Source organism: Dermacentor andersoni, chromosome 8, assembly GCF_023375885.2.
Source record: "Dermacentor andersoni chromosome 8, qqDerAnde1_hic_scaffold, whole genome shotgun sequence".
Taxonomy (NCBI): Eukaryota; Metazoa; Arthropoda; class Arachnida; order Ixodida; family Ixodidae; genus Dermacentor; species Dermacentor andersoni.
The window spans coordinates 11,597,587-11,609,062 of record NC_092821.1 but is presented as its reverse complement, the minus strand read 5'-3'; the positions used below and the strand labels follow the sequence as shown (position 1 = coordinate 11,609,062).

General features: G+C 42.8%; 1 long non-coding RNA gene across 2 annotated transcripts; it reads right to left on the bottom strand.

Moving 5' to 3' along the window:
* Positions 1-3,748: 3,748 nt before the first annotated feature.
* LOC129383617 (uncharacterized) lies at positions 3,749-11,268 on the bottom strand. 2 transcript variants are annotated; one of them, XR_011896225.1, is made up of 5 exons: positions 11,179-11,268; positions 8,749-8,891; positions 7,714-7,782; positions 6,578-6,658; positions 3,755-4,272 (listed from the first exon to the last, which is right to left on the bottom strand). It is a non-coding gene; the product is annotated as an uncharacterized lncRNA (long non-coding RNA). The 2 variants fall into 2 exon arrangements; XR_011896224.1 differs by lacking the exon at positions 11,179-11,268 and having other exon boundaries at positions 3,749-4,272; positions 8,749-9,217.
* Between the last annotated feature and the right edge of the window lie 208 nt (positions 11,269-11,476).

The following is an 11,476-nucleotide window of genomic DNA, read 5'->3' as shown; positions in this document are numbered from 1 at the left end:
TGTTGTCCTGCATTAGCAGCGGATCGTTAGCGTTTTGAAGCGCATGCATTCCAGCATTTGGAGACTGCTTATGCCGATAGCCGCGTCAAATGCATTGGCACGCATGTTTAAATGACTAATGTGTCCACTTGTTACGCGTGCACTGCTCGTATCCCGTGGCAGTGCTCGTTCTAAAAGCTTCGAAGACCATCTACACTCATGCGTGTGTTCAATTTATATATGCACAGGATGGACTTGCCGGCTAGTTGGTTGAGCATTTTAGAAGAAACAGCGCAACACAAGGACGACGCAAAAACATGCCACACCACGAAGCGCTGGTGTGGTTGATGCTTTTTTTCGTCCTTGTGTTTGCGCTGTTTCTTCTTCCACGATACACGCACACCACAGGTACGCGAAAGTTTAGGAGCATAAGTGGTTAACTCTGTTTTCCCCGTTTTCTCTCAGTGTCAATGGCACAGTGCGTTGCCCGGAATTGTGCACGCTTACCCCCATATGCAGAAATGCATCATAACTTGAAGCCCATGCTTGACTTGATCTAAACGACGCAAGTCGTGAACGCACCAAAAGAAAGGCAGTGAGCGTCTTGGGGGACGTTCGCACCAGGCGTCGTTTATATCAAGTCAAGCATGAGCTTTGTATTAAGATACATTTCTGAATACGGGGGCTAGACATCTGCTTCTTCCAGAAAATGTCGAAGAAACGCCCGCCAAAACCAGGCACATTCGTAAACTTAACTAGACAATACGAAGCTCCATAGAAAAAAAGAAGAGTGGTATTAAAAGCTTTCAGTATTTTTCTTTACTCCAAAATAGTTGCGCTCTCGTGGCTTCACTGTACACAGATAGTGCAGCGTTAGCTAGAAAGCATGAATTTCCTAACTCCATGCCAAAATAAGCTTGTAAAATTATTTAGGTGCTGGAATCCAGGGTTTGTAGCGATCCTTGAAAATCCTTTATTTCTAAAATGCCATGTTCAAGGCATTGAAAACCCTTGAATTTTTAGAAGTACTGGAAAGTCCTTAAACTTGTACACTTGGCTAGACTTAGCAGACATTGCCAAGCGCTTTTTTTCCCTTCTGTGACACTCTTTCGCATGTCACAGAAAATTGTCTCTGGAGGTCATAGAAGGAAAGCGACATCCTTAAAGTTGAAATTACAAAGGAGCTGCAGATACCAGTTTTATGCACATGGAACCGGCGACAAATGTGCTTGGAGGAGCAGAAGCAGGAAGCTCAACAGTTGAGGCATTCGAAGAGAAGCCGTGAAGAGTAAATTGAGAGCGACAGACACAATAAAAAGAAATTAGAAATGACTATTGCTTATCTGATGGTGAAAAAAGCTGAGGCAACAGATGACATCACATACACTGTCAAACCAAACAGTATTCAAAAACTGCAAATGTTGCAGGTCCAAGTAGTTAATTGTGCTATTGCAGAAAAACTTTGAGCGCTTTCTTGAAATGCTTCCTTGTGTGCGTTTAGTGGTGGGCGGTGAAAGGCAAATTAGCAGTCTTTCAAATGTTTGAAATCACTGAAATGCGATTTGTTTTGTTTTCTTTTGTTTGCATTAAAGTTAACGGTGTTCTTGAACAAGTTATTGCCTGTCCAAACTACTACACACATTGCACGAGGTCCTTGAAGTTACTGTGTCGGGGCCTCGAAAGTCCTTGAAAACCATTGAATTTTTTTCTTCAATATTGCTTCGAACCCAGTAGAACAACTGTCATGGAGTAAAAACCTTGGCTGAACAGGGGCTTATACGCAGAGCACAGGAAGACTAGAAATGCAGTAGTAGGCATGGAGGGCCCTGAAAAAAATGTGCCACATCCGCTCGTCTGCCTTATGTTTCTGCACCGACTGTCGCATTTTTAATAGAAGTGCACTTTCTGTTCTACTCCAATAAACTCAACATTACGAACTCCAGTGTGGGGCAGTCCTTCAGCCAGTGCAGAACTTTTTCTGTACATCCGAGTCAGCTCTGTCATTTTTCCAGCATTGTAGTACAAGATTTGTTAAACTGGTTTAGCAGAATATGAGCAGTATACTCTTAAATTAGCTGTTTATTGGTATGCACAAGTTCAGGTCCTCAGTTTGGTTGCATGACAAATTGCCATACCTCAATAGATACAAGAAACAATTTTATTACAGTTTAATAAAATCCAAACAGTAATAATCACAACAATATAATGACATACATTTCTTTTGGTACGTATACAGCCCATGTCTTGGCAGTGTATAAATTCAACTATACACCGCAAGTACTGTGTCCTGACCACTATTATTCACATGTGTAAAACCATCACAGCAATTCAACAAATATCACAGTAATTAGTGACATACACTTTGTAACTGCTTTACATGAGCATAATGTATACAAATAGTCCCTGTGTACCTACACATGACTAGTGCCACCCGAGTACTATTACTCACAGGTGTAATACCAACAAAGCAGTTCTTTAAAAAATATCACAGCGCTTAGTGACGTACATGCTGTAACTCCCTTGTAGAAACTTAATACAAACACGTGAGGACACAGAAAGCTAGCAGTGGGCATACATGGGAATACCACCGCCTCAATACTAATTCACAAGTGTAAAACCAACCAAGCAGTTCTTTAAAGAATATCACAATGCTTAGTGACATACATTTTCTAACTAGCTTATATAAGCTTTATACAAACATGAGAACATACACAAAGCTAGCGGTGCACCCGCATAGAAGTGCGGCCATCTGAACACGATTATTTGCAAGTGTAAGCTCAACAGAACAGTTCGTTATAGTGACGCACATTTTGTAGCTGCCTTATACAAGCTTAGTGCAAGCACAAGAATGCAGAAAAATATAAATTAAGAACTTGCTCTATGCATACACAAACAGATCAACACAAATGGTAAACACCGCTTTGAAGACAAATGTGACTGTGGCAAAGCGCAGTGCTGTGCCGGTTGAAATTGCCACCCACAAAAGTATTGAGCAATGCTTAAACCACAGGCAATAAAGTGCTGAAAGACTGCGTCTCTAACGTAACGATTTTAAATCAAATTTCTTGAATATAGGGCTCGCTTGCAGATAAGGCATCTGATCCAACTGACCTGATTTTACACCTGCTACATGCATACAATGCACTCAGATATAACTGGTAATAATAATTATAAAAGGCATTTAAAAACTTGATAGTATGATGAAGATGCATGACTAGAAAAGTTCTGTCCCCCTCGTACTTGTTAAAAAGGTGTATGTACGACACATGTTCTTTTTTCCCTCAATTTTTGCATTAATGGACAGCCGGGAACCTCGAACCGACACAAAAAAAAAGATACTGCTATGTTAATAGTGTTATGAATAATTTTTTGTGAAAGCTTTTTTACAGACAAGTTGCAGTCTCGTTTCTGGAGGTTGAGCTGTATCTTGCAAAATAACTTGAAAAGTGGTCACATGGGAGCATGACACTATATCATAATGTTAGTTTCAGTTGACTCTCTTGCCCTACAAGTCGCTGCTCACTGTGGCCAGTGATGCAACAGCAGTGTCTGTGTGATTTTCGTCACACTTCTGTCCTATGCCATTCTTACCAGAGTTGGCGGCACATAGATACCCAAATTTCGATAGTGTTGCTTTCTCAAGTGGTTGTTTTTGATTTGCTCAATATCAGTTGGCACTTCAGCTGCATCAAACTTCTATTTTACCTCTTCAACAACAGCATAAACCACAATCTTATGACACCTGTGTTGTCCTTCTAGTTGCCTACAAAGACCAGTTAATCTAGCAACAACACTGAGTCTCTACTATCTTCTAATGGGGAAGAGGTGTGTCCCACCATGTGTTCCACATTGTTGTCACTATGTGGGCTGGCTGGGGAGGCAACAACTGTAATATGTTTGCATATCTTAAAGTGATGTTTGTGCTGTGTTATAACACTTAACTTAGTCTTGCACTTGCTGCACAAGAACACTGGCTCACAGTCGTGGTGAACAGCTTTTGTATGTTGAGCAAATGAGTTGTATCCACTACAAAAAAAATCAGTGATAGCACACATGTTGCTCTACCAGGCCTGGTGTGGTTCCTTCTGACACTGCTGCTGATGCTGACGCGCTGCTGCTTGCCTCGTACACTGTTGCAGCTGCAGTAGACATGGCAGTCTCTGTATCTATTGCTGCCGTGTCATCTGTCATGGTAACTTCCAAGTGGTATCGGGCTCACTTCTGCAACAGAGATGTTGTTTGCCCCTTGAGGGCTCTCATGATCAGGGCCAATAATTTCGTAGGCATTGTCTCCTGCATCGAAGAACCAATAAGAACAGCATGAATTAATAAACATAGCCCTAAAAAGTACGGACGTCAAGACTTAACCACAAGCTTTGCACATAAGTGACCGGGCTTAATGAATAATACTTGCAGGAGGAGTTACACAATTGTTTGTGTATATTACAGTAAAGCCTCATCAGAAGATATTCAAGAGGCACGGGAAACATGTCTCTCGAAACCAAAAATTTTGAGACACTGAGGAGCCAGACTAGATCACTTTATTATGCATCATCACTAAAGTATGTTTTGATATATCTGAAGGAATAAATGCTCAGGGTGGCTTAAAGGACCCCTAAACCACTTCTCGACATTTTTTGAACATTTCAAGTAAACACGCGTATCGAAATCAGAATGCCGTCACGATCGACGAAGCCAAATGCCAGAGTGCGTAGCACTGCCGGAGCACCACAATATGAAGAAAATGACCCCGTGCGCCTCTCTGGACCTATCCTGCACCCCCCAGTTTGTCCTGACGTCACCAGGCTGTCTCTGATGATGTCACCAGTTTCCGGTGCTGTCGATTGGTCGAACGAAAGTGTACGACTGCCGGCAAGGCCTGCAAGCAAATACACACACTCCTTCTTCCTCGTCGCGTTGCGCGCGATGCCATTGTGGGCAGCCAATGGGGGCAAAGAACAGAAACGTCAACAGAAGGGTCTCCCTATGAGGCTCTTCAACACGAGTCACCATACAGTTCCGTTGCATTAGCGCCACCCCTCGCAGGACGACGGGCCAGTGCGGCAGCAACAGAGCTTGTTGGTGTTGGCCTGTCCTGTAACATTTGGAGGTGTACTAGGCAAGGAAAAGACGATACTGTCCATATGGCGTGTACCAGATGAAAGAGTAAAATGAGTGGGGACTACTTTTCGATAATCAAACACACGTAGCTCCACTATTACTGCACCGTTTCGAAAAATTCTCGTGGCTACCTGTTCATTGCCTTATTGTGTAGAACTGCAACACCGCAACTAAATTTCAACCTCGGTGGTTTAGGGGCCCTTTAAAGCAGACATTCACAGCTTTTTAGTGACTGTAGATTGTGTTAGCTTCCTTCCCAACTTCTGGAATTTAAACACTTCACTTTGCAAGCCTTGTTGCTCGCAGTACCTTTGAGGTGCTCTTAGACGCTCGTCAGCTTCAACTGCGGACACTTTCTGCCCTGCACTGTCCTCGTTGCCCTCCTTTTCTGGTTCATGCTAAAAGAGACATGCGCGATTGACTTGTGTAAGAATTGCGTGATCTTTACGCCCTTCGGAGCACACAAGTTTCACAAAGTGAATGTGTCTGGGTTGTGTCCCTTCGAAGTAGTGAATACTTAAAAAGTCATCCTTAGTAACAAAGGTGTCTCTTGCATACAGTATTGTTAACGTGGCAAACATCGGAAAACCAACCAAACCATTTTCAGATGTCTCTTACAACCAAGTGCATCTTGTAATGAGATTCTACTGTACTGAATATTTTTCAACTATGGATCATCTGCATGTACATATAGTCACAAAGACATGTTGTGTGGAATGGCGAATCGGGAAACAGTTCGTACTCTTACTTTTTGTCCCTAACATAAGCAGCTGATAACAATATGATAAAAAAGCAGGCAATGAGGCTAGAATGGAACATAATCCTTCAGCTCTAAACAGTTTTTTGGGCCCACATCATTCCCTCATATGACATAAGGAAACAACTTGATTGCAGTAATGGCTGCATGTGATCTGAGTTGATTGAAACAAACTATACGTAAGGTTGTCCTGTATGTAATTTTATCAGAGTGCTTTTTAGATGTCCTGCTGGTGATCCTGGCTGCGCGATGCTTCTCATGCTTTTTGGCACGATTCCTTTTTTTCCACTCCACTTTTTTTTCAGATTTTCTCCCTTTCCCTTCTCCCTTGTGTAAAATAGCACACTTGAAGTATCAAATCTGTTGAACTAACGTGTGTATCAAACCTGTTAACATGTGTGCTTCTCTGTGGTCTGTGTTGTATTTTTGCGCTGCACAATTCAAGATGAGAGATGGAACGTCCCTGCCTTTAGTTTAATTGTGTGTGTGTGTGTATATGTCTCTCTCATGTTTTGAAATATATGTACATTCAGGAGTGCCTGCATGCCCTTCTCTCCTGCTCCAGTGACGAAAAGGAGAGCCTGTTTATGTACCATAGTAAAAATTCAAAGGTTTTCGCTGTGCCCATTTCATCCCTTATCATATGGATCTGTCACAATACAGAATAGCAGTGGTCCATAATACTAGCCCATCCCAACATAATTATAAATTAACACATACCGACATGCTGCGAAACAGCTGTTGCAAAGCCGCTGGTGGAGGAAATTTCCACAGCACTGCAGTGGTACAGCCGAGTTCCACCTGTATAGTGACAAATCCATATGCGTGTTAGCAACTCAGTAGTTGCTGATGGTTTCATAAGCTTTACACTACACAATAAAGTAATCTAGACAACTTTGTTGGAACAAATGCACATAATTAGGACACCACTTAAACACTAACACGATTAATTGTCCCCAATCTCTCACTCACTAAGGGATAATACTACTGAAACATCGGTGGAGAGCTCAGATTAACACAGCCCATAAAGGACAAGCGTTCTTTGAGGAAAACAGCTATAATAGCGGTTAGTTTTCTTGATCATTTTATGTGGTAGCTTTGATTTAAATGTCATGCAGTACTATAAAATATGAAGTGCCGCATTTCTAGCAGCAGAAGGCGTCGTCAGGCTCATGGTACAACAGATTTTTGCACTGTTTGTCAGTGAGCCGACACATACAAAGAAAACCGAATTCACACATTCATATACAGTGTCAAGTGCACTTCTCCTTCTGAAAACGCAGCCACCAGTTCCAATGTTGCTGAAAGGAAAGGTTATATAAAGTGCCAGACTGCATGGAACTGCCACTTATGACTGTAAATGTATGGTCTGCTGATTGCAGAGGTAGTCACATGCTATTTCTAGTCTCTTTTAGAAGCATTACTAAAGAATAAATTAAAATCTATTCATAAGTCACGAATTTCATGCATCCACAATTTGGCTAAATAACCTGTGAGAAAAAGACATGTTTACCTGGAATAGCAACCTTTTTTCCTGCTGCAAAACTTTCCTTCGAATTAATGAAATAACTTTACAGCGTCATAATGCGTTTCTCGCAACTACTTGCCGGCAGTGGCGAGTTAGTGTTTATATCCGACTCATTGGGCGACAATACTGCCAAACACGAATGCTTCACAAACACGAGAACACGTCCCTCGCAGAGAATAGCAACTATATATGCCTCTGTGAGACATGATCGCACCTTTGTGGTCAAAATGTACATTGGAACGACATCACCATCTCATTAAAAAAAAAAGCCTCCGTACAAGGCAGCCGCCAACTGCATAATGTGAAATTGCAACTGATGTCCACTTACTGGTGGCCTGTGTTTGAGTCACTTTTGGCAGTTGACTGGGTGCTGAGAAATGCACGTCCTGGGTTGTCCCTGCAAAACATACAGGGTTATGTCAAATGTTGAAAATATATATATGCCGGCATTTCATCAGTCACAAAACAAACGAGTAAACTAATAAACAACTGTAATGTAAACAGAGTACACATCATAAGATAGGCTGTCAACTGTTAATGCATTACGCAAAAAACCTAATGCATAGGAAAGACTATATGTATACACACGAAGCTGACACACAATTTAATTCGCTCTAGGTTTTTCCGTGCAGTATATTCAAATTATTATGTCTCGTGGTTAGAGCAAATTTAGTGTAAATTACGAACTAAATTATCTACCCTGGAAACTTTTCTTCAATATGCACCTGTGCGCGCTTCGAACAAGTAGCGTTGTAAAATTTACGTACATGGCATTTAACATAGTTACTGAACACGGATTTCCTTTGCCCTGTGTCGTGTACAGTGAGCTACATATATCTGCCCCCCCCCCCCTTTTTTGTACTAGCCATACTGCGTGCCACTGCACCTATACGCACGTCAATAAACCTCACGACACAGAAATAAAAAAAGCGCCAATCACCCATGCCTGCATGTTGTAGTGGGCCTAACCTAACCAATCATGGGCTGTTGCTTTTTATAGTAAACACAGGCACCGTGCTCATTGCAAGTATGTATCATGTCGCTAAGCAAATATGCAATTTCATTGTACCACTATTTTTTTATCACATGGATATATCTGTTGAGAGGCAAGACAAAAAGCCGTCACTTCTCAGAACTAATCAGCTTTCTTAAAACACATTTTTAACTTTTCAATGACACTTGCTGCTATGTGTTTGTCTCCAGAGAGCATACTTGATTTGACTTTCCAATCAGAGACATTACATAAATATACCATGTTAAGATGGCTGCCTGGAGCACGTGAGAATTTTCATCTTCGTGTAACATACTGTATCTTGATTTTGTTGACATTTGGTCAAATGGTACACCCAATATACCCACATACTAGTTTTCTTGTCCAAATAACATGCCAATGTATTTTGATTTTTTGGCATTGGCTCCTCTGCACTACGTGAAGTCGCGCTGCACTGGCTCTTTCACATCCTCGTGTCCTTGCAGCTGCCTTCTTGCGTTATATAAAGCGGGTGCCTGAAAAATATCGTATGCAAAAGTCAACACAAGGGCGTGGTGCAAAACAACATGAAGACAGTCAAGGCCATGGCAATAAAAAAGTCTTAGCTCTTAGTCTTCCTAGTGAAATGCATGCAAAACATCCAAATGACTGCAACAGTCAACTACTAAACTAACTTCAATTTTTAGATTTAAGCAAAAAAACAAATAAACCACAGTTCATCCTTGTTTTTCATGAATGTTAGAATACTCCTGCTCATGAATAGAATATTGGTCATTTTCAGACGTCATAGGTCTGTCATGAGTCTGGTGTATCGCAAACACCACTTGTGACACATCCTAAGCACGTGCCCAGTGTGCCCCCCCCCCCCCCCCCCCCGCTCCCGCACCATCCCTGGTTGTGCCACTGCTGAAGCCCTAATTTGAGGATTATAGCTGCAAACATGATGCTCAGTAGGGATGAAAATATTGTCCTTCAGCTCAATGGATATATGGATGTGCCTATAAAAAGGGGCAACAAGGCTTGTTATGGCAAGCTTACCCACATTTCAATACTAACAAGTTCACTGCGGCCTGCATCTAAGCTTACTAAAAGGCATGAACTTATTTTCATGCATGAGGTGCGCAGTGGAGTTCATTTTTGACAGACCCGACTACTGCTGCAGTTTGAAATCTAGCATTTTAGATTCTTGTAGGCATGTAAAAGTTGCAGTTAAACCGCAGTTATTAGTTTATTACACCAACCTATTGTTCTGTGTACGACAGACTGGTAACACGGAATTAAAGCAACATTTTATTTTGATATTTTATTTCTCTACTAAAAATATTCAAGCGATAAACACATCTTTATCTGCCATGCTATAGCAAAATGCACACATTATGCTTGTAACCGCCAGAGGAAGGCTGATTTAGCTGTTCATATGACATAACTCTGACACGCCAACTCATATTAGCAAATGCACAGGCATGTCCAAAACAATAAGCGTATGCAAAGCGCCCCTGCAATTGTAATTCCACACAGCAGCCGTTATATTCGATGCCGATGCGTAACTAGCTGCTCGACAATTCACCGAGTTCGTAGACCATAAGCATCCTTTCAGTTTCGCACCATGCACGAAAACCGCAACAGGAGACAAAACCAGACCTATAATCACACCATTTCAACATGAGCAAAAACAGTTCAGTCTTAGGGATAAACACTGTGAGAGCGATTTAGTGCGCGACGGCGACGAGCGACGGCTTCGAGCGACAAAACGGGCCGTCGCTTGAACAGATGACTCGGTTCTGGAAATCTAGAAATCGTCGCTCGTCGCCCAGAAGTGCTATGAGCGACTAGCCAATAGCGCGAAGCCGGAACTGGATGTACTAGTACATACATCGCTCAAATACTACCGATTGTCGCGCGGAACGAGCAAATGATTCAATTTTTATACATGCAAGGATAAGAACGTACTGCAAGACCTCCGGAAATATTTTATGCTACTTTTTATAGTAAAATACATCAACGTAAATTACTAAAGCACGCGTCACGCGTGAGTGCAGCCCTCATGCCGGCAACACCGGGGAGGCGTCGCTCAATATCGTCGCTCGCACGGAGTACGACTTGTAGGCGACGAGCGAACGCGACAGCCATCTCCGTCGCGTCGCTTGTAGCTGCCGCGCGCAAGATCGCTTATATGGGGTTTATACTTTTTTCAGCATAAAACATGGATTCCTCATGCGTTTTCAGTAAGTTCAAGATAACGCGCCCAACTGACCTCTTGCAGCATGCAGCTGAATGCCTGCGGCAAAGTTTCTAACTAGCACTGGTGCTGCACGTAACTTCAGTGGTGGCAGATTCCCCCTGCGCGAGACACCGTCAAGCGCGCGGTTTATTTATAAAAGAAAGCATGCTGCTAGCAAAATGACGCCTTCTGTTATGTGATTCCTTAGTTCAACAGCGTTCCGTACACAGTAGACTGCCAAACTGAAAAAATTCAAACACACAAAACGCACGCTAATCACGCTCCGCATAGGCTCGGAATCACGGGCTGGTGAACTAACCATTTTAAGCGTCCTCTCGCCTGGCGTCTTATTGAACATACCATAGTTCTGGCAGCGTTTGCGATTTTTAAAGCTCTTACGGACAACGGCAAAGTGATAAAATCACATGCAGTTATCGCGACGACTGGCTTTTTCGATTGACATCGAGAGACAGCGCGTACGCCTAGTCCTTTGTCAATCGCGTCGGCTAAGCGCAGCGACGACTTCCTGGCGATAGCATGACATATACGGAGAATGTGCACCTAAGTTAGAATTCACTTACCGTGGAGGATTTGTTGTTATATCCAAGGCATGACGAAGGACTGTCGTGTTTTCGTGGCGACGCGAGATGGCCGACACACGATCTCCCTCGGCTGGCCTTTCCTCGCTGGACGATCACCTATCTCCGGTGATGTGTTGTTCCGCGATCTTGAGCGCGCGCGCGCGCGGTGGAGCCACTCCGAGTGAAAAAGTAGAGCGCTCGCTACGCGTTCCTTTGAACTGCGGCGGCCTGTTCTCTTAGAAGCAAAACGATGTGTTCTTTGCTCAGCGTGCATGAATGATACATTGCCATGTTCGGG